Source organism: Anolis carolinensis, chromosome 2 (assembly GCF_035594765.1).
Source record: "Anolis carolinensis isolate JA03-04 chromosome 2, rAnoCar3.1.pri, whole genome shotgun sequence".
In the NCBI taxonomy this organism is placed as follows: domain Eukaryota; kingdom Metazoa; phylum Chordata; class Lepidosauria; order Squamata; family Dactyloidae; genus Anolis; species Anolis carolinensis.
Window position 1 is genome coordinate 28,966,793 of NC_085842.1, and position 25,145 is coordinate 28,991,937.

Genomic DNA, 25,145 nt, shown 5'->3' on the forward strand with positions numbered 1-25,145 from the left:
GGGAAAAAACTCACAAATTCAAAAATGCTATTATTTTCAGCTAAGAACACCTCCCTAGGAATTGCTAGATCCTCCAATACAATTCTAGGGCCACCTTCTGGCAACTTAACCATGCTGAAGGGCCCAGGCATTTCTAGAAAGATGTTCTATCTGGGGATCTGTAGGGCCTCTAGTATGATTTGTGGCAAACATTGCACTGGAGGACCTAGAAATTCATAGAGATAATATTTTAATCAAATCCACAAATAATCAGATCTGTAAAAGACAAACCCACAAATATGGAGTACCAATTGTATATACATGCTTTAAACAAACAAGCAAGGAAACAGAGCAACTAGGTGGTTCTATCCACATCAGTTCCCAACAGCATTCCAGCAATAGTTCTGCTGACCATGCTGCAATGATTTATAATGAGTGTGCCAATCAAATCATTACTTGATAAGAAATAACACCATATAAATTGGATGTAGATGTAGCAATGTATATTCTTTATAGATAAAATAAGAGAGGGGTTGTGAAGGTGAATACGTTGATTATTTCCAGGAGTGTTTTCAAAATGATGATGATGATCATCATCATCATCATCATCAACATCAATATCATCTAATTGTGTTATATGAATCCATGCAAGGAAAGTGTTGACAGTACTTAGGGCCCTTCCACACAACCATATAACCCAGAACATCAAGGCAGAAAATCCCACAATATCTGCTTTGTACTGGGTTATCTGAGTCCACATTGCCGTATGTCCCAGTTTAAAGCCTATAATGTGTGATTTTATTCAGCTGCCTGGAAGAGGCCTTAGCTTCATCAGGACAAATTGACTTCTACTTGTAATGCTACAAATCTCAAAAACTGATTTGTGTCATGGTTATTTATATTGACCTTAACAGATCAATACATTGTTCAGGACTGTCCCCAATGTTTTCTTCTGCTGGGGCAGGTAGCAATCCATAGGTCAGCTCAGAAGTTTATCTCTATGCAAGACATATGCTTGTAATGATCAGCCTGGATTATGTATCCTCGTTAATATGTCTTTACGTCTTCTTATGTTTCAGCATTGAGGTTATTGGATCGGATGGAGGAGATTGTACCTACTTGAATGATGAATTTAAACCCAGCACTTCAGTATGCAATCAGGAACACCGCTGGATCTGCAGTAAAGCAATTCACTGAAATATGGAAAGAGCAGATGAAAGGAAATAAACTGTGGTTTTATTTTGTATTGTACTGTGTGTTTATTTTATGTGTTGTTTTAGGCACCTTGTGCCATATGTAAGTCGCCCTGAGTCCCATCAGAGAGGTGGAGGTGGGGTACAAAAATAAAGTTATTATAAAGTTATTATATGACAAAACTTCACTGAATAGCCACTCTTCAGTCCCATCATTTCAGAGTCACTTTTTGTGGTCTAGTGAAAAAGAAGGACAGTATCTCCACATGTAGCATACAACATGAAAGCTTTAATGGCTGGAATCACAGAGTTGTGTGTTTTCCGGGCTGTATATCCATGTTCCAGAAGCATTCTCTCCTGACATTTCTCCCACATCTATGGCAGGCACCCACAGAGGTTGTGAGATATATTAGAAAAACTAAACAAGGAAGGGTTGTTGTATGTTTTCCGGGCTGTATGGCCATGTTCTAGAAGTATTTTCTCCTGACGTTTTGCCCACATCTATGGCAGGCATCCTCAGAGATTGTGAGGTATGGAGAAATTAAGCAAGGAAGGTTTATATATATCTGTGGAAAGTCCAGGGTGAGAGAAGAACTCTTTGTCAGTTGGAGGCCAGTGTGAATGTTGTAGTTAATAACCTTAATTAGCATTGAATAGCTTCATCTCCTGGTTTCCTGCCTGGGGGCATCCTTTGTTCGGAGTCGTTAGCTGCCCCTGGTTCCCATGTCTGGAACTCCTCTGCTTTCAGAGTGTTGCTTCTTATTTAAAAAGGTAAAAGTTTCCCCTGATGTTAAGTCCAGTCATGTCTGACTCTGGGAGTTGGTACTCATCTCCATTTCTAAGCAGAAGAGCTGGCTTTGTCCGTAGACACCTCCAAGGTAATGTGGCCAGCATGACTGCATGGAGCGCCGTTACCTTCCCGCTGGAGCGGTACCTATTGATCTACTCACATTTGCATGTTTTCGAACTGCTAGGTTGGCAGGAGATAGAGCTAACAGCGGTTGCTCATGCCGCTCCCGGGATTTGAACCTGGGACCTTTCGGTCTGCAAGTTCAGCAGCTCAGCACTTTAACACACTTCGTCACCATGGCTCCTTCTTATTTACTGTTCTGATTTTTTAGTTTTTTAATACTGGTAGCCAGATTTTGTTCATTTTCATAGTTTCCTCCTTTCTGTTGAAGTTGTCCACATGCTTGCGAATTTCAATGTCTTCTCTGTGTAGTCTGACATGATAGTTGTTAGAGTGGTCCAGCATTTCTGTGTTCTCAAATAATATACTGTGTCCAGGTTGGTTCATCAAGTGCTGTGCTATTGCTGACTTCTCTGGTTGAGTTAGTCTGCAGTGCCTTTCATGTTCTCGTGTTTGGGCGCTGCGTTTGGTGGTCCCTATGTAGACTTGTCCACAGCTGCATGGTATCCGGTAGACTCCTGCAGAGGTGAGAGGATCCCTCTTGTCCTTCGCTGACTGTAGCATTTGTTGGATTTTCTTTGTGGGTCTGTAGATCGTTTGTAGGTTGTGCTTCTTCATCACTTTGCCTATGCGGTCAGTGGTTCCCTTGATGTATGGTAAGAACACCTTTCTTCTGGGTGGATCTTTATCTTGACTCTCATGGCTTGTTTTTGGCCTTGCAGCTCTTCTGATGTCTGTGGTGGAGTCTCCATTGGCCTGTAGAGCCCAGTTTAGGCGGTTGAGTTCACCTTGGAGGAGGTGAGGTTTGCAGATTCTTTGTGCACGGTCTGTCAGGGCTTTGATTGTGCTCCTTTTTTGACTTGGGTGATGGTTGAAGTTTTTATGAAGGTATCTATCTTTGTGTGTAGGTTTTCTGTAAACTGTGTGGCCCAATTGTTGATTGGGTTTGCAGATGACCAGTACATCTGGAAATGGCAGTTTTCCTTCCTTTTCTTTTCCCATGGTAAATTTGATGTTTGGGTGGATGCTGTTGAGGTGGTCCAGGAACTTGCGAGGTTCCTCTTCCTCATGGCTCCAAATGGTGACGGTGTCATCAACATATCTGAACCATACAGTTGGCTTTTTTGGCGCTGTTTCTAGGGCTTGTTTTTCAAATTGTTCCATATAGAAATTTGCTACTACTGGGCTGAGAGGCCTTGCCTGCTACATGTCCTTGTTTCTTCCTGCCTGGGGGAATCGTTTGTTTAGAGGTGTTAGCTGCCCCTGATTGATTCAAGTCTAGATTTCCTATCTTTCTTCTCTTTCATCATTTCCAAATTTCATTCAGTGGCAACTGAGTAATCTCCCACAACCTACCCCCTTCTTCTTTAAACATTTTCAGATGTTGGCTGAAATACTTGAAACTTCTTGGTGGAATTTATGTTTGCAGCAGTGTACTTATCTGATCCCCTACAAGGGCCCTTCTACACATGCATTAAAATCCAAGAGGAAGTGGCTTAAGGGGTGTGTGTGGCTAAATGACATTTAGTCAAAGTGCAGGAAGAATTGGGATGAATCGGGTTTTGTACTGTCAGGAGATATATATATATATATATATATATATATATATATATATATATATATACACACACACACACACACACACACACACACACACACACACACAGACAGAGTAGAGTCTCACTTATCCAACTTAAATGGGCTGGCACAATGTTGGATAATATGTTGGATAATAAGGAGAGATTAAGGAGAAGCCTATTAAACACCAAATTAGGTTATGATTTTACAAATTAAGCACCAAAACATCATGCTATACAACAAATTTGACAGAAAAAGTAGTTCAACACGCAGTAATGCTACATAGTAATGACTGTATTTATGAATTTAGCACCAAAATATCACAATGTATTGAAAACATTGACTACAAAAATGCGTTGGATAATCCAGAACGTTGGATAAGCGAATGTTGGATAAGTGAGACTCTACTATACACACACACACACACACATACACACACACACACGTACACGTATTCTCCTTTAGCTCGGGATAGAAAAAATGTGTAAGGGTTATTTCATTATAACTGAGATAGTTCACATGCTATGAGTACTCTTGTGTTGAAAATGTTGAGATTTTGAGTATTTAAATGCATTTAAAATGTTCAACAACTAAAAATAAAAAAAATTAAAAGAAGAATCAGGTTAAGGGCTGAAAAACACATGTTTAAAAGGTGCCCTTCAATCCCAAATCTTCCTGAGAAACATGCACCTTTCTGTGCTTGTGTATACCTGCAGGCATGTAAAGTATGTGCTTTCCTTCCCTCCCCACTGTGTGGACTCCTCCAGAGCACGTGCATTTGTGAAAAATCTGAAACAGCTAATCAGACATCAAATGGAGACTCAACTCAGGGAAGCACAAGTGGAAAGCAAATACCACTCTCTCAAAATCTGTCTTTTACACTTTGTCCCTTATGTGTGTGTGTTCATTCACTCGGTCATCTCCAACTCTTTGTGACCTCATGGATCAGTCCACGCCAGAGCTCCCTGTCAGCCATCGCTGCCCCCAGTTCCTTCAAGTTCATGCCAGTCTCTTCAAGGATACCATCCATCCATCTTGCCTTTGGTCGGCCTCTCAAGCAACCAGAAAGTACAATTATCGGGCAATCCCAATGAATTCCAGTATATATATATATATATGTGTGTGTGTGTGTGTGTGTGTGTGTGTGTATATAATATTTATATATGCACGCACACACTGTCCTGGTTTTGCTGGGGTTCTTTGGGGTGCTGATTCAGAAAATTGCCTTGAATAGACTGCACCAGATCTATTTGTGTAACCATGTCTCCTCCTATGAACCCGCTTGGGCCCTAAGATCCTCTGGGGAGGCCCTTCTCATGGTCCTGTCACCCTCACAAGCGTGGTTGGTGGGATCGTGGAAAAGGGCCTGGAATGCCCTGCCCAAAGAAATCAGACAGGCTCCTTCTCTAGCTTCCTTTAGGAAAAAACTAAAAACTTGGACGTGGCAGCAGGCATTCAAAAATTATTGATCATAATTCTTTTGTGATGGTGGTTTATAGCTGCACCAATGCCAACTGGCTTGAACTAGTTTTGCCTCTGGTGGATAACATGTTTTAAATCCAGAAATAATTTTAACTTGTGTTATTTTATTATCTTATTGCTATGGTAGTCTGTAGGATTTTTTTCTGTTGTCATTATGCATTATTTTTTACTGTATTTTTGCTTTGGTTTTATATTGTGTGTGTGTGTGTGTGTTTTTTTTTTTTTGTTATGCTATAAGGGTTTTTTTTTAAAAGATTATTGTTCATGTATCATGTTGTAACTCTGTGTTTTGCATTTTGTTTTTACTTCTTGTAAGCCACCTCGAGTCCTGTTTGGAGAGGGGGCAGGATATAAATAAAGTTTTTTTTTATTTATTATTATTATTATTATTATTATTATTATTATTATTATTATTATTGACACAAAGACATAGTATGACACAGCAAACGAGATATATATGCTGGATTTCGTATCACAAAATCACAAGTTGAACACTTCCCAAGTGTCTAGCACTGTGTGATGTATTTTCAGATGATGCGCGCAGTAAGGTGACCTTTTGCAGTCGACAGATCATAATTTTGTCAATGTTTATTGTTTCCAAATGCTGGCTGAGATCTTTTGGCTGGACACCCAGTGTGCTGATCACCACCAGGACCACCTGTACTGGTTTATGCCAGAGCTGTTGCAGTTTGATTTTGAGGTCCTGATAACGGCTGTGTTTTTCCTGTTGTTTTTTATCATCCCCATCATCTTTATTGTTGTTGTTGTTGTTGTTGTTGTTGTTGTATGACACAGCAAACAAGATAGATATGCTGGATTTCGTTTCACAAAATCACAAGTCGAATACTTCCCAAGTTGTTGTTGTTGTTGTTCTTCTTATTATTATTTGTATATTCTGGTTTTCTATAGACAAGCAGCTGGCAGCTTGTAGATGGTATATGTTCTGTATTTCAAAAACTAGAGCTGATGGGGCGGGAAACTGGTGCCATTTTTGGAACTGCCAGGTCAAATACAGTAGAGTCTCACTTATCCAACATAAACGGGCCGGCAGAATGTTGGATAAGCGAATATGTTGGATAATAAGGAGGCATTAAGGAAAAGCCTATTAAACATCAAATTAGGCTATGATTTTACAAATGAAGCACCAAAACATCATGTTAGACAACAAATTTGGCAGAAAAAGTAGTTCAATATGCAGTAATGCTATGTAGTAATTACTGTATTTATGAATTTAGCACCAAAATATTACGATATATTGAAAACATTGACTACAAAAATGCGTTGGATAAACCAGAACATTGGATAAGCTAGTGTTGGATAAGTGAGACTCTACTGTATATCCAGAAATAGGATCTAACACTTCAGGCAGCAGAAAGTGAGTTGGCCAGTGTAACAACAATGACAACAGCAGGACAACCCCTCCAACCACATTCCTCCCTAGTTAAATCTTGCATCATATTGCCCTCAGGGAAAAAAAGGCTTGGCTCAGCATAGGCATTGCTGGAAATCCCCGCAGCACTAAAAAAATGTGGCTAATGACGTTCACGCCTTTCCCTATTTAGGCATCAGCTCATCACGCCACCGGTCGCACTATCTTCCCAGTTGCTGACACGCCCAAGCTCACATTAACAACCAGGAAGGACCGAGTTTATTTTCAATACGCCAGATTCGCAGCTGCGGGGCGTATATAGCCGGCGTGGTGTAGTGGTTTAAGCGCTGGACCTGGGACACCGGGAGGTTTGGGTTCGAATCCCCGCTGGGCCTTTTGATCTTGGGCAAGGTTACACACAAAAGGCAAAACACTCCGCTTGCCAAGACACCCCCGCAACCGCAATTCCTTCGCCTTAGGGCGGAAATGCCTTGAGGGCTCACAACAAATAAACGTTGAGCTTGTGGTGATCCATGAGTGATTTCCGACTTCTAGTGATTCATAGAGCTGGCAGGCATCCTCAAAGGTTGTGTGGTATATTGGAAAACCAAGCTAACACCTCAGAACAAAGGATTCCCCCAGGCAGAAATGAAGCTGGCAAGGCCATTAATGCTAATCAAGGTGATTAATTACAACATTTACACTGGTCTCCAACAGACAAGAGTTCTTTCTTCTGCCCTGGACCTTCCACAGATATATGAACCTCCCTTGCTTAGTTTTCCAATATATCTCACAACCTCTGAGGATGCCTGCCATAGATGTGGGCAAGAAAGAATGCTTCTGGAACATGGCCATACAGCCCAGAAAGTGCACAACAACCCAGACTCTTTTAATTGTTTCTTACCTCAGTCTAGAGTTGGGCTGAGAATCATTTACATATCTAGGCTAAAGGTTAGCAGATGAAAAAAAAAAGCCAAGTAAACAATATGTTTTATAATCTTGCCCTTACTTCTCAAATTTGAAATGCATCCTTCTGCCTCTCTGTATTACCTTTGACTCACATTTTTCTGTTCCCTTGATGCTGAGGCTAGATTCTACTAAAGCACACACATATATATCTAAACCATCATCCACCAGATAGTCTTTCATAAACATCCCAAGCCTCATTTTGATTCCACACACTCATTTCCACACACTCTCTCACTAACTACCTAACCCATAATCCCCTCCCTTGCATATCCCTATCCTGTCACCTGTGTCAACCCAGCACCCTGTGGATATGGAGATCTAGATGGTCTCCCTCCTTCATCCAGGTCTTTTCTGCATATGTTTTCCATCCCAAGGAGGGTCAGCTGATCTAGATGTCCTTTCCTTCCTAGGCCCTCATATATAAGTCTTACTATCCTTTATTATAATTTCGTATTTCCCTCCCACAAGAGGACTAAGGGAGATAGGAGTCCCTCAGAGAACCTTGTATACCCCAATCTGTATGTAACCCCAAACCCATGGGAACCAGGCTTCCAGTAAAGCAGTGTGGTTCAACCAGTTCATTTTTGTTGGCCCTTCCCTTCTTACTGGAAAAATATTTTAATTTAACATTTGGAAAAATATCATTTACCCTTCTTACTACTTTAAGTTTTAAAGAAATGGTCATATAATGGCCATATTGAAGCTTCACATTCCTATACTAGAGTTTGATTGGCCCTCGGGTAACTAAAGATTGGACCACACTGCAGTAAAGGATAGCCCTGCAACTATGGCCCCTTATTCCCAGCCATGGACATTTATATGAACAATATTTTCTGTGGACTTGCCTTGGGAGCTTGGTGTTTGGGACACTGGGCTCAATCAGAGACTGTACATGCAAAAGGACAATAAGAGTTTCAACAGACCCATCAAGGTTATTGGGCCCACACATCAGGGATACTTTATCACATCATCAGCCATCACCTCACCCATTGTTCAGAGGTTTGCAAGCCCCTCTTTCATCATTGGACAGAGGGAAATTTACATTGGAAGCAGGCGGCGCTCTCCCATTGGCTGTGGCATGCCAGACTGCCGCCTTTGCAGGGAAACCTCATTGACATCATCCAGGCTTGGCCAGGCACAGCCAAGCCGGGTCCAGCTGTGGGCAGTGAGAACTTTGAATCTGATATGTATTTAAATGCCTATTTAGCTGTATAATGTATCTCAGCCTATTTTGGCAAATTATCGTGGGCTGGCATCACTTTCAGATGAAATTAAATAAAATACCTCGGTGGGTTCTGCTTCAACTTGGTGAGATCTATTCTGGAATTATTGGCTTCTTTTTTCTCACCAGGCTGGACCCACAGCAGCCTGGATCTCACTATCCACTGTGGCTTTAAACTGCTCTATAACATGTGTGTTTGTGTATACATAACAAGTGCTTCCTTCACAGAACAATTTATAAAGTCTTCTTGGTGTTTTATTACCTCTTGTATTGCAACAATACACAATTCAAATCTACTCACTTTGTTTGCCCAAGGAAAAATGTTAAACACACATACTTACAAAAGAACACTCAATAGATTATAGTTACATCAGAAAATGCATGTGTTTTGAACCCAAATAGGCCACAGTAGGCTTAGGAAAGGAAAGTGATTTTAAGCACTGTACAAAAAAGCCACTAATAAAAAATGTATAACAAAAAAAAGGAAAGGAAAGTGACTTGTTGCTAACTGCTGGCAATCCCATGAATGAAAGTTCTCCAAGTCTTGCAGACTCATGACTGCGGCTGAACAGCTCTCACAGTGAGGACGTTCTTCCTAATGTTCAGGTGGAATCTCCTTTCCTGTAGTTTGAAGCCATTGTTCCACGTCCTAGTCTCCAGGGCAGCAGAAAACAAGCTTGCCCTCTCCTCCCTATGACTTCTCCTCTCATATTTATACACGGCCCTCATCATGTCTCCTCTCAGCCTTCTCTTCTGCAGGCTAAACATGCCCAGCTCTTTAAGCTGCTCCTCATGGAGTTTGTTCTCCAGACCCTTAATCATTTTAGTCGCCCTCCTCTGGACACTTTCCAGATTGATAATATCTCCCTTCAATTGCAATGTCCAGAATTGGACACAGTGTGAATCCAGGTGTGGCCTGACCAAGACAGAATAGAGGGGGAGCATGACTTCCCTCGATCTAGACACTAGACTCCTATTAATGCAGGCCAAAATCCCATTTGCTTTTTGGCTGCCACATCACATTGTTCTCTCATATTTGACTTGTTGTCAACGAGGACTGCAAGATCTTTTTCCCACGTAGTGCTGTAGAGCCAGGTTTCCCACATTATGTATCTTTGTATTTCATTTTTCTGCGTAAGTGGAGTATCTTGCATTTGTCCCTGTTGAACTTCATTTTGTTAGTTTTGGCCCATTTTTTGGAACCTATATCAAAATAACAAATTGCAATAGAAACAACATCTGGTACAAAATGTAGGCATGTAACACAATCACGATTGGCTTTTCTTCTCGTTAAATATATTTTTATTTGAGGAAAAAGCCAGTGGGGCTTTGAAAACTGACACAAAATGTTTTGTACATATTGGTTGACTAATAAAGATTTTGTGAATTTTGTATTATTTTGCAGTATGATCGACATGATTTCCTGACAATAGCCTTCACAGTGCACAAAAGCCTGATTTTTATTTCTGCCAAGTAATTTTTTTCATATTTTAAAATGTCAACTCTGTTTTGTTGCATCAAATGATTAGATCTACTTCACTTAAGTTGTTTTAAATTGCTGAATAAGGATGAGAATGAATTCTTGAAAGGGATTAGCAGCAGACTCGCATTCCCATAATCTCTCAAAGATTTAACAAAATGATGGCTGTGTAAAAATAGAGTATGTTACTCAATAAAGGAAGTAACACCTAAAAATGCAAGGCAGGCAATACGCCTAGGCAGTGTAGATCAGGCCACAGGAAAACAGGAAACATTTGTAAGTAGCTTTCCTGCTTAGCAATTTTGTAAGTGAAAGGTCTTCTGATTTAAATAAACTTCTGATTTAAATAAACTTTAAATAAAATATTTAAATCTTCTGATTTAAATAAACTATAACAAGAGACAGTCATTCTTCAAGTTTCTCTGTATTGTGTCTTCTATTCAATGGCATCAACTTGATTTCTTGAAATATTTTTAAACCATCTTAAATGGCAATCTGTGCTGTCATACTTTGGCCATAGTTGTACCAACTAGAAGAGGCAATGGTGCTTGGTTAGGAGGAAAAGAAGAAGATTGTGTTGCAGGTGGGTAGTTTAAGCCAAGGAAGCCCTGAATCTGCATGACTTGAGCAAGACGATAGTGGATAAGTTTGCTTGGAGGTCTCTCATTCATGGATTGTTGTAGCCTGAAGTTGATGGGAATTAATAGCATGGATTTTTTTTTCTTAAATGTGTTTTATATTATACTAAAGATTAAAAAAGAAAACAGAAGCATCCATGTTGTATTAAACACAAGGACTAGAATCCTGTTTATTTTATTTCGTGTCAAAAGCATTGCATAACAAATACATTTTAAAATGATGGGAAAAAAAGGAAATCACAAGCAACTAAATAGTTTTAGACCAAAAACGGGCAACAGCAACCGCATTGTCCGTAGCTTTAAACAACTCCTCCTCCGTGCATGAGGCAGGACATTGTGGACAAGCATACATATGCGGAGTTGTTTGTTCTGCTCCACAGTCACACAAGGTGGAGGATTCCTCCAGGTAGTGCCACATTGCCAAGTTGTCTTTAGATCTGCCCACTCCGCTTCTTAGTCTGTTCAGGGACTTCCAGGTTGCCCATTCTTGGTTTGCCCCAGGAGGAAGACCCTCATGGGGGGCCATCCAGTTAGAATTGCCAGGTTTAGCTGCCCAGAGGGACACCCTTGCTGTTGCTGGAGGAACATCAAGAGGAGTGGTGGTTCTCATGAAGCCCTTCCTTGATTTGAGTCTGGTGGGAGGAGGCTGATAGAATCCTGTTGGTGTCCTATGAATGCTTACATTCTCTTCACATTTGAAGGAGTGGAGTTGCACAAGGAATGTCAACATTTGGGCAGCCCATATACCATGTTTTATGCTCATGCATATTTGCTTGCCCATTTGGTGTGCCTGGAACTGCCACTGGACAGATGAGCTGTGCAATATAAGGAAAAGGCATAATTTCAAATATGGGGATTAATCTTCTGCAAACGTGATGAAGAATTTCAGACATGGCATCACTCTCATTTGATGTGGTCTGTTTCTGTTTTATATAATCCAGAATTTCATTGTCATTTTCATTGTTACAGAAATCTGTGACAAAATACCAGATTGACTCAGTCTGTAACAAATTATCAGATTGATTCAACCTATAACAAAATATCATATTGACTCAGATTACACAATATTGCACTATTTGGCTGGGGATAGACATTAATGTTGCTCTTGTGAAACACTTGAGGAGTAAATTGTTTTTATTTACTTATTGACATAACATTGTAATTTACAAGCTAACCCCACTTCTGTCTGTCCTTGCTGTAGATTGTATTGATTATATGGGCCTTTAAATTAATGATGATTTATGCAAAGCTATGAGGGGTTTTCTTGGCAAGATTTAATTAGGGGACCTTTGCCTCTGAGGCTGAGAGAGCGTGAGTTGCCCAAGGTCTCTCATTGTTCTTCCATGTCTGACCAAGAATTACAACTCTGGTCTCTCAGAGTCAAATTAGGAGATTATATAGTCATTTTACTTTCCAACATCAATTTATAACATTATGTTTGCCCAGCCTCTCTTTTTTGTCACACAAAGTACCCAGTTGCAGGGATGATTGACCTTGGAATATGGGAGTTCTAGTTCATCCGCATCTAGAGAGCATTGAACCCAGCTGAGGCTGGATCTCGACCAAACTTGGCACACAGACCCAAGGTGGCCAACTTTGAATACTGGTGAGGTTTGGGGGGGATTGACCCATGATTTTGGGAATTGTAGTTCACCCACATCCTTATGCATTTTCTAAAGCAAAGGCTGACTTCTTCTAATAAATAGCATAACAAGTTGCTTTTTAAAGTTGATCTTTCTTTTTTAGTGTTCCATGTGAATGTGCATTCATATATTACTTATTATTTATAAAGTACATTTTCTTATTTAAAAACATGTAACAAAAATGGGGGTTGTCCAAGGAACTGGAACAGATTAATACATTTCAATACATTTAAATGAATGGGAAAATGAACATTGAGATAAGAGTGGTTTGAGTTAAGAGCTTAGCCACAGAATGAATTAAACTCTTAAGTCCAGGTATCACTGTACTACTCTTGTCGTTATAATCATAATTATTCTTTTTGTAGGTTTATTGATTTGTACATCTATTATATTGAGAAAATACAATTGCAGTGTATTCTAATTGTAAAATGCTATTGCTTTACTGTATTTTCTCAAATCTAATGCACCATCAAATCTAATGTGCACCTCAATTTTCAATACCCTGGAACCAAAAAAATTCTTTGCTGCCGAATGCAATGCAAAAAGTGCACATTCTTTGTAATTTGGCCAAAAAATGGTGCGCTTTACAGTGGCTGCCTGCTTGTAATTCTCTCTTTAAAAACAAAAGTGTTAGAACACCAAAGCTTTAAGCGAGGGGTCCTCAAACTAAGGCTCGGGGGCCACATGTGGCCGATCTAAGCCATTTATCCAGCCCCCGCCGCAGCGGCTGCCTCCTCCTCGCTTTTTCCACCTCCTCCCTCACCTGGTGCACACCTTCCAAAGCTTTGCTTGTTTATAATTAATTATTAAGGGGTGCTTTGCTAGTGCTTTTGGTGCACAAAGGCGGATGGGGTTGGACCACATGGCACAAGGGGTCTCTTCCTACCCTCTTTATTATTATTATTATTATTGACAGAAGGACACAGTATAACACAGCAAATGAGATATATATGCTGGATTTTGTATAACAAAATCACAAGTCGAACACTTCCCAAGCATTTAGGACTGTGTGATTTATTATTATTATTATTATTATTATTATTATTATTATTATTATTATTAACAACAACAACAACAACATTGAAGCTAGGTGACCTATGCCACATGCTATTAACAGAGCTGGCCCTAGGTATTTTTCAAGTGTAGGCGAACAGAATTTTGGCACCCCCCCCCCCCCAAAACCAATCACTGAAAAATAAAAGCGTTGGATAAGTGAAAAGTTGGATAATAAGTTGGATAAGTTGGATAATAAGGAGGGATTAAGGAAAAGCCTATTAAACATCAAATTACATTAAGATTTTACAAATTAAGCACCAAAACATCATGTTTTACAACAAATCAACAGAAAAAGCAGTCCCGACTGCGCCCCCATATGTTTTGCGCCCCAAGCGACCGCTTAATTTGCCTCATTGTTGGACCGGCTCTGGCTATTAACATGCATGTTTAACATAACTTTTAAGGTATTTCAGATTTGCAGATGAAACGGTGTGGTGTACTGCATCTTCCAGAGTTTGCTTCCATCTTTTTGAACACATGTAAATAGGCGCAGTCGCCTCCATCTCCAGCAGGCTTCCTGCAAGACAAATTAATGTCTCATTAGATCCAGCTTAGTTCTTTGGAAAGTGGGAACACAGATATAGAGTAGAATAAAACTCAATCATAATAGATCGCTCCTTTTAAAAATTGATGCATATTTATTTATCGTGCCAGAAGCGAACCAAAGGTACAAGTTGTGATGTATTTGAAAACACAAACAAAGATTCAAAAACTTGGCATTATTCTAAATGTTCTTTGACCAATAGCTGGCCACTTGGAGTGCCTCTGGTGTTGCTATAAAAAGGTCCTCCAGTGTGCATGTGACAGAGCTCGGGCTGCATTGAAGTAAGTGGTCTGTGGTTTGCTCTTCTCCACACTTGCATGTCGTTGACTGCACTTTCTAGCCCCATTTCTTAAGGATGGCTCTGCATCCCGTGGTGCCAGAGCACAGTCTGTTCAGTGCCTTCCAAGCTGCCCATATATTGATGCATATATACGCTGCCTCTCTTTCTGACCAGAATTCAAGGGGCCTGATGGGAAGTCTGGGGCAACTACAGTATCTTTGATTTCTCAACCAACTTGTTAATTGTGTATGATCAGAGAGAGAGTCCCCAATGGCACAGCGGACTAAATTGCTGAGCTGTTGAACTTGCTGACAGAAAGGTCAGCAGTTTGAATCCAGGGAGCAGGATGACCTCCCACTGTTAGCTCCAGCTTCTGCCAACTTAGCAGTTCAAAAACTTGCAAATGTGAGTAGATCAATAGGTATTGCTCTAGTGGGAAGGCAACAGTGCTCCATGTAGTCATGCTGGCCACATGACCTAGGAGGTGTCCATGGACAATGCTGGCTCTTCAGCTTAGAAATGGAGATGAGTACCACCCCTGCAGAGTCGGACACAACTAGACTTAATGTCAGAGGAACACCTTTACCTTTACCTGTGATAAAAGAGAGCCTTGCTCCCAATCTTAACATTTAAAGAGGGGTGAGTAGACTGAGGACAGTAGTAAAGGTCAAGGTCAGAGGAAAACATGGCTGGAGAACAAAAAGATGACTGCATCTTTATTACTGACCCTTTTAACATAGGAACCTTTGCAGCTTCCGGGACTTTTTTCAAAACCATCTAAATTACAGGTCAAGCACCTTGAACCCCAAAGTCCTTCCACACAAACAAACCCTCTGAGGGTGCCTGCCATAGATGTTGGCAAAACACCAGTAGAGCATGCTTCTGGAACATGGCAATACAGCCTGGAAAACTCACAGCAACCAAAACCAAATAAATACTGTAAATGTATGACATTTTTTGATATTGGAAGCAAGCAAGATCAGCTTTGCTTAGAACTTGGATAGAAGACCAACAACAACAATTAGGGCCTGTGGACTAATATTACTGACTATTCCTTGCTCAAGAAAAATTATTTGAAATTCATGGATGTACCTTATGTCACCAAACACTAGAAGGCACATGAAAGAAAAATCACCAAATTTTGGTAAATTATCCCTCTTTTCAGTTTTTTTAAATCTTCTCCCCATTATAGAATTCAAACGTATAGCCAACACCTGTAGGGAAAAGGTTCACAAGGCTAAAGCGCAAAATGAGCTCAGGCTTGCCAGGGACATAAAAAACAACAAAAAAGGCTTTTTTGCTTACGTTGGTAGAAAAAGGAAGAAAAAGGAGGCGATAGGGCCTCTGCAAGGAGAAGATGGGGTGATGGCGACAGGGGACAGGGAAAAGGCAGAACTGCTCAATGCCTTCTTTGCCTCGGTCTTCTCACAAAAAGGAAGCCATCTTCAACCTCAGCAACATGGAATGGACGAAGGATTGGGGGAAATCCAACCCCAAATAGGGAAATAAGTTGTCCAGGAACACCTGGCCTCTCTAAACGAATTCAAGTCCCCAGGGCCAGATCAGCTACATCCAAGAGTATTGAAGGAATTAGCGGAAGTTATTTCAGAACCACTAGCAATTATCTTCGAGAGTTCTTGGAGAACGGGAGAAGTCCCAGCAGATTGGAGGAGGGCGAATGTGGTCCCTATCTTCAAGAAGGGAAAAAAGAACGACCCAAACAATTACCGTCCGGTCAGCCTCACATCGATACCAGGCAAGATTCTGGAAAAGATCATCAAGGAAGTGGTCTGCGAACACTTAGAAACAAATGCGGTCATTGCTAATAGTCAACACGGATTTACCAAAAACAAGTCATGCCAGACTAATCTGATCTCTTTTTTCGATAGAGTTACGAGTTGGGTCGATACAGGGAATGCTGTGGATGTAGCCTACCTGGATTTCAGTAAGGCCTTCGACAAAGTCCCCCACGACCTTCTGGCAAATAAACTAGTAAAATGTGGGCTAGACAAAACTACGGTGAGGTGGATCTGTAATTGGCTAAGCGAACGAACCCAAAGGGTGCTCACCAATGCGTCGTCTTCATCATGGAAAGAAGTGACAAGTGGAGTGCCGCAGGGCTCCGTCCTGGGCCCAGTTCTGTTCAACATCTTTATTAACGACTTAGATGAAGGGTTAGAAGGCACGATCATCAAGTTTGCAGATGACACCAAACTCGGAGGGATAGCTAACACTCCAGAAGAAAGGAGCAGAATTCAAAACGATCTTGACAGACTAGAGAGATGGACCGAAACTAACAAAATGAAGTTCAACAGGGACAAATGCAAGATACTTCATTTCGGCAGAAAAAATGGAAATCAAAGATACAGAATGGGGGACGCCTGGCTTGACAGCAGTGTGTGCGAAAAAGACCTTGGAGTCCTCGTGGACAACAAGTTAAACATGAGCCAACAATGTGATGCAGCAGCTAAAAAAGCCAACGGGATTCTGGCCTGCATAAATAGGGGTATAGCGTCTAGATCCAGGGAAGTCATGCTACCCCTCTATTCTGCCTTGGTCAGACCACACCTGGAATACTGCATCCAAATCTGGGCACCACAGTTGAAGGGAGATGTTGACAAGCTGGAAAGCGTCCAGAGGAGGGCGACTAAAATGATTAAGGGTCTGGAGAACAAGCCCTATGAGGAGCGGCTTAAAGAGCTTGGCATGTTTAGCCTGCAGAAGAGAAGGCTGAGAGGAGACATGATAGCCATGTATAAATATGTGAGGGGAAGTCATAGGGAGGAGGGAGCAAGCTTGTTTTCTGCTGCCCTGCAGACTAGGACACGGAACAATGGCTTCAAACTACAGGAAAGGAGATTCCACCTGAACATCAGGAAGAACTTCCTCACTGTGAGGGCTGTTCGACAGTGGAACTCTCTCCCCCGGGCTGTGGTGGAGGCTCCTTCCTTGGAGGCTTTTAAGCAGAGGCTGGATGGCCATCTGTCGGGGGTGCTTTGAATGCGATTTCCTGCTTCTTGGCAGGGGGTTGGACTGGATGGCCCATGAGGTCTCTTCCAACTCTACTATTCTATGATTCTATGATTATATGAGAATATAAAGATTCCTGTGTGATCATTTGATGGATATTGGCACCTTTGGTGAAGCAGGATTATCACATGGGTTTTTTTTTTAAGTAAAGAATATACATCTGCCCAGGAAACTGTAGAAAACACATGTTCTGTATTTTTGTCTAAAATAAAGACATATATTTTTTTCACAAAGATTTCTGAGAGTATGAAGACTTTTCTTTCTGAAAATTCTTCTTACTCTTTTTGACAGCAAAACAAAAAAGAAATAAAAACTCAATCCCTGACAAATTAGTAGCACACCCTACTAATAGGAAGAGTGAAACAGCAGGCTTACACCATAACCGTAACCCTCCAAAATGGTTGAATCAAAATTTCGCAATTTAGGGCTGGATTTACACTGGATTATATAATCCAGTTCCAAGCAGATAATCTGGATTTTATATGGATCTTTTAGATGGGGTCTTAGTGATGGCAGTTGCCAGATCTAAGATCTTTGCATTCTACAGATAAGGTGGCATCACAAAGTCCTGTGTGATTTCAAACCTTCTTAGGCTGGATCCATACTTGCATATAATCCAGATAATCAAAGTAGATAATCCACATTATCTGTTTTGAATTGAATTATATAAGAGTTTACACTGTCATAAAGGTGTAAACTCTTATTGCCATCACTAAAACCCCATCTAAAAGATCCATATAAAATCCAGATTATCTGCTTGGAACTGGATTATATGAGTCTACGGAGTCCCCATGGTGCAGTAGGTTAAACCACTGAGCTGCTGAACTTGCTGACCGAAAGATCAGGGAGTGAGATGAGCTCCCACTGTTAGCCCCAGCTTCTGCCAACCTAGCAGTTCGAAAACATGCAAATAGGTACCACTCCGGCAGGAAGATAACAGCACTCCATGCAGTCATGCCAGCCATATGACCTTGGAAGTGTCTACGGACAATGCCCGCTCTTTGGCTTAGAAATGGAGATGAGTACCAACCCCCCGACTGGACTTAATGTCAGGAGAAAACCTTTACCTTTTTATATGAGTCTACACTGCCATATATTCCAGTTTAAAGCAGATAATCTGGATTTTATATAGCAGTGTAGATAGGGTCTAAGTTCCTTCTTGGATGCATCTGCACTGTGGAATCAATGCAGTTTGATAACACTTTAACTGCCATGGCTCAATGTTATAGAATCATGGGAGTTGTAGTTTTCCATGGCTTTTACTTTATCTGCTAAAGAGTTCCGGTGCCTTACCAAACTACAAATTTGAAGATTCCATATCATTCAACTGTGACAGTTAAAGAGGTTTCCTACTGGATACATACATTCTACAATGCAGATGCACCCTTTATTTTCCTCTTCAATATACACTCCATTTCACTCTCTTTTTTGGCTTTTCTGCAAATTGATGTCAAGCAGAAGATCAGTTGTGCCAACAGCTCAGTTGGCAGAAGGGCATAAAGATGGTTGGCCCCTTCTACTCTGCCGTATACAATTCAGATTATTTGTTTTGAACTGGATTATATGGCAGTGTAGACTCATATAATCCAGTTCGAAGCAGATAGTGTGGATTATTTGCTTTAATAATCTGGATTATATGGCAATGTAGAATGGGCCATTGACTCAAGAAAGGTTATTTCAACTAGCACAAGAGGTTTCTCGGTAACATTTTGAATTAGGATCGCACTTCACTGGAGTAGATATTGTTTGCCATGAAGATGCAGCAAACTGTAGCTGGATCTACACTGCTATATAACCCAGTTTCCGATCCCAGATTATCTGCTTTGAATTATACAGCAGGGTAGAGTCACATAAACTAGTTCAAAGCAGATAATCTGGAATCAGATACTGGATTCTATGGCTATATAAATCCAGCCTGTTTCTTATTTTATGTGTTATAATTGTCTCTGGCAACTATTGAGAGGAATTTCTGAGATTTTCTGCTCTGATGACAAAATAACTTGTTTGTCTAATGTTATCTATTATTTCTCTTTAATATATTCTGTCATTTTGACCACTTTTTGATATCGCTTGGCTGCACATATCCTCATCTCTGAAATGTTGGAGAGTATGATATAATGATGCAATGTTATCCTGTTCAAAAAATTATCCTAAAATGAGAATTCTTCTAGGCAGCAGTGATATGGAGCACGATCTCTGGAAGGCTTTTCATTTTGATGTATCACTGCTGAAGACTGAAAGGTAAAGAAAAAAACTCACCTTGCATTTTCTCCATCAATCCATTTCCATTGTTGATCAACGGATTTATAGAGGCCAACCCAAAAGGGATAGTTTTGTATGTTACGTTCCACAAAATCCTTTAAAGAGAAAGAGCAACTTGTGAGAGAACTCAAGCCAGGCAAACACCACAACTGTTGGAAATAGCAACCTCCCAAGCCACTCACTATTTGTTTGTTAATGTGTATATTTGGTAACCTGTATCTCATGTGTATGTTGATTTGACTCTTTGGTGTGGGAGGAATTACAGACATGTGATTATACTGAGCACATGCAGACTCAAGACTCCATTTTGTATTCACTATCTGTTTGGACTTCAATGGAGAAGTATCTGTTTAGACTACAATGGGAGCGCTCTTGCATCAGACCTCAGAGGAGGTGAATGCATACAAGTTGCTGTTTGGACTTCAGGGAGAAGTCAGTTTAGAGACTTCAATATTTGCTTATGGACTTCAGTAAGTATAGCTATACTAAAGACTATGGACTATTGATAAAGACTGCTACCCTGTGTTCTCAACCCAGAGAGAAGAAGCTACATCCTATCTGTAACTGAACTTTATTAAGAAATGTGCCTGTATGGTGAATTAATACAAGATATGCTGTTTTTCAAAGAATAATTTTTTATCTTTGAGTGCATATTTTAATTAAGGGTTTTAAAGGGAGTGTGTATTTTTGGGCAACTTCAACTGCAAAAAAAACAACCATCCTCTGCTAACCAAATATATTTTTGTAGTGGCATGTCTTTACCCATGGCAGTCTAAAGACATGGTTCTTCTGTTTAACAGCTGAGTTACCTGAGTGCTGTTGCATTAATGCTTGTCAATATCAGAGTTAGAGTTAACTTCTAACAAGGTCATGCTTTTCTTGGCTAGTGGTTTTCAAAAGGTGGTCTCCACATAGTCATGGAGATTCACATTTTCCAAAAGGATATGTGCCCATAGACTGGGTGCAGTGATGTTCCAATAGCTTATGCAATAAGCTATGTTTTGCAATAGGTTATGGAATGTCCAATAACAACTGAACACATGCACACAGATATTATCTTTTTTTAAAAAAATAAACAAGGGATAAAAAATTGAACAGAAATCTTGTTAAATTCAAGTTTCAAAAGGCTTCTTCATAGCAGTCGAGTATAAAAAACATTCTTCATGAAAGGACTGATTGAAAACAGACCAAGTATTTACATTTCTTACCTGTTCATCAGTTTCAATCTTTGCTAAGGAACTGTTACGCGAGGAGCAGAACTTCTCACTGGAAGTCCAATTATATTCTTCTTCCGAAAGTAGTAGCATCTTTTCCTATGCATATGTGAGTCGTCGGGACACAAGGGTGGTGAAGATATGCATGGTTGCTCATTGTTATTTGGTTGCGGAGATGCAAAATATGCTGCAGAGAAACAAAAGAGAATTTAGATAGTTCCTCATTACTGATGTTAGAGCAGTAGTTCTCAACCTGTGGGTCCTCAGGTGTTTTGGCCTACAGCTCCCAGAAATCCCAGCCAGTTTACCAGCTGTTAGGATTTCTGGGAGTTGAAGGCCAAAATATCTGGGGACCCACAGGTTGAGAATCGTTGTGTTCAAATCACAGACCTATATTTTGGTTTAGATTTTCTTCTGTTGTTAGAATGCCCTCCACTGTACCAGAGTTACAGAGAATATCCCAATTGATCCTACATTGTCCCACTTTCTCAGCTGCTTTTAAATAACTTGTGCTTCTCTTGTCTTCTTCTCTGCTTACTTCAGTTGCTCCAAAATGAGTTCAAAATGCAAAAGTAGTTCGTACTAGTGATGTCAATGGGGGAAAGGAGAGAAGAAAGGTGGAATCTTGTCCATCCCGGTGGATTTAGGCAATAGCAAACTGCTACTGCCTCTCCTATCTGGTGTTTTCTTTCTAATTAATAACTTTTGCCATCTTTACTACACATTGCTTGACCACATGTGTTCTGGTTTTCATCAGTGAAATGTTGAAAGATATGAAACTCAGGGACAGGAGTATATGTATCTCCCTTAGAGGATAAGCTTATGATTTCAGAGCCAAAGGGCCAGCTATGGAGGCAGCAGGGACACAAAATGACTTACTGTCCAGGGGCTTTTTAAGATGCCAATTGTGCCATTGTATCATAACATTGAACATTGCACAGATGAAATCAGAATACGTTTTTTCTCTCCTTTCCCACTACTGAGTTAGTTAATATTTACAGTTTTAACATCACTTATTACTCTGAAAAAGATGAATGCAGAAACAAACTAATTGAGATTAAAGATATGGATAAATTAACCTTTTTCATGAAAAAGGACTCGGGAAACCCCATAAAACATACAGATTGGAAACTTATTGAGGAATACTTCAAAAAAATAAGAGTGTGACAAGATTAATAACAAATATATTAGACAAGGAAAGGGAGAAGGTCGACTATGAAAACCCAGGAAGGGCTGGAAGGGAGAAAAGATAAGAATGAAACTGCAAAGGACTAGAAGGAAGTCGAATATTTTTTTTAATTTTTAACTACTTTGTTTTTTTGTTTTGTTTTTTGTTGTTTGTTTTTCTCTTTATTATCCTCTTTCACATCCCTCCCTTTCCCCCTTCTTTTTAAACCATTTCTCAATTTCTTGTTCTTTTTGTTTAATGATAAAAATGTTTAATGATAAAAAATTCAATAATTTCTTTTTAAAAAATCAGTTATTACTCTGTAGGAAACCTTCATTGGGCTGCTGTTGAATGTCTCCAACTTCAAGATGGAATGTGTCCTGAGGAGGGCAACTAAAATGATCAAAGGTTTGGAGAACAAGCCCTATGAGGAGTGGCTTAAAGAGCTGGGAATGTTTATCCTACAGAAGAAAAGGCTGAGAGGAGACACGATAAGGGCCATGTATAAATATGTGAGGAGTAGTCATCAGGAGGAGGGAGCAGCATTGTTTTCTACTGCCCTGGAGGTAGGACACAAAACAATGGCTTCAAACTACAGGAAAGGAGATTCCATCTGAACATTAGGAAGAACTTTCTCACTGTGAGAGCTGTTCAGCAGTGGAACTCTCTGCCCTGGAGTGCGGTGGAGGCTCCTTCTTTGGAGGCTTTTAAACAGAGGCTGGATGGCCATTTGCCAGGGGTGTTTTGAGTGCGATTGCCCTGTTTCCTGGCAGATGGTCGGACTGGATGGCCCATGAGGTCTCTTCCAGCTCTAGTATTTTATGATTCATATGTAAGAAGGATCTACTGAATGATATACTTTAATTTATGTTGTAATAGGGGACAACCACACTTTGCATTACTATACAGAAAACTTGTGGCAACTTAGGGCCTGTCTACATGGGCAAATAAAGTCATAGCTGCCTTGATCACATAGATGTCTTAACACAAGACATACGATCCCTTTCGGAATGAAGTTGCTTCTTTTAGGCTTCCATTTCAGTGTGGTATATTATAGATAGGTGTGGTGCTATCAGGGTGAATCTGAATAAGCTAATTTGGATTCCAACCATGAGAAAAAAGCAAGGCTAATAATAATAATAATAATAATAATAATAATAATAATAATAATAATAATAATAATAATCTATTGGCTTTTTTTCTCCACTGGATCCTTGTCATTGCAGAAAGTGGCATTTCAAAAAGAATTACTTGCACTGGCACAAAACCAGTGAACAAGGCTTGCCCCCAGTGGAATATGTTCACTGCGCCTGACTATTAGCTAGCTATTGGTTTTGAGTATGTTTTAATGTATTATATGTTTTATGATTTTATGTTTATATGTTTTAAATGTATTTATGTGATTGGATTTTTATTGTGTATTGCTGGGCTTGGTCCCCATGTGAGCCATCCCGAGTCCTTTTGGGGAGATGGGCCGGGATATAAAAAGAAAGTTATTATTATAAGGAACAACAGAAATGCAAAAATTAAATTGAAGGCTAAATTACAAGGGTAACAGCATCAAAATATGGGCTACTTACCTACTGTAGAAATGATAAAACAAATGTTGATGCATAAAGATACACATAGGACTTTGTTCTGTGAAATCCATCTCTGTGCCCTTGTACCTGTAAAATGTTCAAAGAAAGAAAGAAAAAAGGAACCAGACTCATCATCACTCCAGTCTTGATCCAGTGTAAGGAATAGCAATATCACTAGATTAATATAGTAAATTTTGCATAAAGTCCCAACAAAGATTCACACACATTTTAAATATGAAAAGGTTTTGGAACCCCTTTTTATAAGAAGACCTTCCTTTTTTGCTTTAACTCTGTGATTCTCACCTTTTGGAGGTCAGACATACCCCTTTGAGAATGCCATGGATTCCCTCGGTCTTTCAGGCAAATGCTTATAATTTGGGGGGATAACTGGCATACATGAAGTTGTCCTCTATTAACCTTTTTTAGTATTTATGTATCCTAGCTCTCTAGCAGATGAGTGCAGCAACCTCACCAGGCAGCATCAGGGAGGCAAAGGACAGGATTGTGGAGGTGCCTGAACAGAGTCATTTTCAGTGCGGACCCTAGGAAGCGGTAACATTTGGCCTCTGCTTTAGGCATGAAAGGTGTTTGGGGAAAGTCCTAACATAATAACAACAACAACAACAACAACAACACTTTATATTCAGCTCTACCTCCCCAAGGGGACTCAGGATGAATCACAGTACACATACATGGCAAACATTCAATGCCGTTTGGACAGACAGAACAGAACAGACAGAAAGGAGGTATGCTGTCTTGAAGTCCAGTTTTTGGTGCCTTGGAGGTTGAGCTTGGATTCAGTCACGGGGGTTGCTGTTGCTCCATTCTGTATGACAAAGAACCATCAGGACTTCCTCCTTTTGGTCACCGCATTTCTGGTCTTGTTCTTTATGGTGTCATAAAATACCTGCCCTGCCATTTGCGGTACCTAATTTCTCTATTTACGGCAATAAGCTGTTTTCGAACTGCTTAGGTAAACAGTGAGCTGAGCTTGATGGTCAGTCAGGTGCTCACCCCGATCAGGCTTCGAACTGGCCACCTTTCAGTTGGTAAATCTTACCAGTATTACTTATTGTGCTACAACCCAGTTTATTATTATTATTATTATTATTATTATTATTATTATTATTATTATTATATTATGACACAGCAAACAAGATAGCTATGCTGGATTTCGTATCACAAAATCACAAGTCGAACACTTCCCAAGTGTCTAGGACTGTGTGATGTATTTTCGGATGATGCGTGCAGATCCCAGTAGGGTGGCCTTTTGCAGTTGACAGATTGTAATTTTGTCAATGTCTATTGTTTCCAAATGCTGGCTGAGATCTTTTGGCACGGCACCCAATGTGCCGATCACCACCGGGACCACCTGTACTGGTTTCTGTCAGAGTCTTTGAAGTTGTTGTTATTATTATTATTATTATCATCCAAAGGTTTTCTTCAATATAAAGAAAAACAGGTTTTTTTTCTCTCTCATACACACCTTCAGTGAGTATTTATGGATCAAAACCCTGCAGCCTTCTAAAGTTACTAGGCCATTTCTCC

General features: G+C 40.2%; 1 non-coding gene across 3 annotated transcripts in view; it reads right to left on the reverse strand.

The window, feature by feature from the left end:
* Nucleotides 1-10,960: 10,960 nt before the first annotated feature.
* LOC103280581 (uncharacterized) overlaps nucleotides 10,961-25,145 on the reverse strand; it is a 34,791-nt gene continuing 20,606 nt past the window's right edge. For all 3 annotated transcript variants that reach the window (XR_010002475.1, XR_010002476.1, XR_010002477.1), the window contains exons 4-7: nucleotides 23,598-23,684; nucleotides 20,844-21,036; nucleotides 19,633-19,730; nucleotides 10,961-14,036 (exon numbers count right to left, since the gene is read on the reverse strand). This is a non-coding gene — a transcript (uncharacterized LOC103280581). The remainder of the gene's footprint in view (nucleotides 14,037-19,632; nucleotides 19,731-20,843; nucleotides 21,037-23,597; nucleotides 23,685-25,145) is intronic.